The following is a 2,500-nucleotide window of genomic DNA, read 5'->3' on the forward strand; positions in this document are numbered from 1 at the left end:
TATGACATCAGACCCCAGGTGATCCAGCTAGACCCCACCCTTTTCCTTGCTCGCGGTCATTTGCCGTTCGAGTAATGGCGGACAGCGAAAACCGAAAAACGATGTTACAATAATCATACTTTCCTTGGGAATTTTGAGATAAAAATTGGCATGATTGCTATTTAGTACATCTATTTTCAAAATCTAAAGAAAAAAGGACATGCAAATCATCATAGTGGAAGGAAGGAAGGAATACTTTTCAGCTATGCATAAATTACAACGTTTTGTCACGTTTGTGTAGTGTGAGGCGTGGCAGAGAATTTTCCACGAGATCGTATAATCGGTGTTGCTGTCCTTTAATTGTCAAAGGTATTTGCTCTTTGCCCGTGCTTTAAACGATGCCTTGTGGTGTGCGTATCTTGCTTTGAAGTCAGTCCCTGTGAGTCCTACGTACTTTTCTTCCATTTTTTCACATTTTTCACATTTTTACCGTTGCCTGATACACATTTATCTCTTGATAAACATTTTCCTTGTAATGGGCATGTGGTGTTCCCAGGACAATTACATTCTCTCTGGATGTTGCCTTTGCTGACTTTTTCCAGTTTTCTTTTATGGTTGTTCTTACGTTTGGCATACAACTGTAGGATAGCTTTATTGTGTTCTTGTTAAATATATATGTATATATGTATATCTTCATTTTCTTTTCTTTTGTTAGTTGTTAGAATATTGTTTTAGTAACAGTAGTAGTTGGTTGAAGTTAGTTTTGCTTGTATGAGTAATATATGTAATTTGTATGTAGTGTTAACGATGTAAGTAACTCTGTTTTGTTGTAAAATTGTAAAGAAAAAAGAAAGTAAAAAAAAAAAATAGAAATAAAAGAGATCTATAAAAACTATCATAAAAAGTACTTGCTATTCAAAAAAATTCATAAATATTACAAAACAATGGATTTGTCATGCAAAATTGGATCAAACGGATTGATAGCTATTGGTACAATTGCGGGAGCTATCACTCTCAATCCTATTGTTTTAGGAGTGATATCAGGTTCTGGTCTGATTTTGAGTACATTCACAGAAACCAAAAATTACAAAAGAAAAATAGAGATGTGTAAATTTGCTTACACAACATACGAAAAACTACTTATCAATCTAAGGTCGTATTTGAGAGGATGAAAATTCGACGAAAAGCAATTTTTCACTGAAATTCGACTTATAGACCAAATGATAACAGATTTGTTGTAAAATATAACAAAGAATTTAATCAAGTTTGTTACAAATTAATGATTGCATTTTGTTCCAATGCCCCTCATAATATTTTATAGTCTTGATGGATTTTACTAATCGGAATCACATGAGGTAAATCACACGTCTCAAAAAGCTTGTGTATTATAAATTTGATTGATAATATCCTTCTTCTATCTTGGTTAACTTGAGGTAAAACCGTGTTTATTAGATCAAATGTCTGGCAAACATGGTTTGTTATAGCTCTTGATCTTAGTTATTTGTTTTTGAGTGCTATATCTGACAATACATTCTGAACATGATATTTCCATATGTAGATTGATTTTTTGTAAATTCTATTTCTGTTTTCATAAAAGTCTATAAATGGATCTTTATAATCGGGTCCTGATTGTTTACCAAAAGACAAACAAGTATATGATCCATCGACTGATTTAATGTTTTGATTATCACAACAGGCTTCAGGTATATATTTAACATTATTGTTTTCCAAATCTATATTGCAAAAGGGACATTGGCGGAATATAGATTGCGCAAGTTCATTGTGTATTTCTTTGTTACATGTATATTATTATATGACATTAAATTTTAAATGCATTCGTATAAATTTATGAAATCATTTTCATTTTCATTTTCATGCGATGGTGATCACAAAGTTTACTCACAAATTTTGTAAGCTCATAAGCTCGCTACAATAGCGATTTAAAATTAGTATTTACATCTTAATTCATCAGATGAACTCAATTTAAAATATATATATAGATTGAAATTTTTGTGTATTTTTGTAGTGAATTTCAAATTATTCATTATTTGGTTTGCAAGCTCGCCATAAAGTAATTAGAATTTTAAAACAGTATAATATTTGTAATTTTGGTGAAATTGTGGTGAATTAAATATTTGTATCTTTTAAAATATATTTTTAAGAAACATATAGATTTTTTTTGTGGCACTATTTTTAATGCTCATAAAATCGCATTAAAATAGTGCCACTTTTTTAATATTTATTATTGGTATTCAAAAGCTGTATTTAATTTTGTATTCATCCCCCTCCAAAATTGGTATTCAGAATTTGTATTCAATATTTTGTATTGAATACAATTATACTGTTAAAATTATTTTATTCAATATTTTTATTTTATGTGATTCAGTATTTGTATTCAAAATTTTTTGCAAAAGTGGGTGTAGTAATGTACTTCTACTGATGTGGTGAACGTCACATCACACAATAAATGTAGCAAATTTCCCTTAGGGGTAAAAGACACAAAAATGTTTCTGCACCCTAA

Source organism: Montipora foliosa, chromosome 8, assembly GCF_036669935.1.
Source record: "Montipora foliosa isolate CH-2021 chromosome 8, ASM3666993v2, whole genome shotgun sequence".
NCBI lineage: Eukaryota > Metazoa > Cnidaria > Anthozoa > Scleractinia > Acroporidae > Montipora > Montipora foliosa.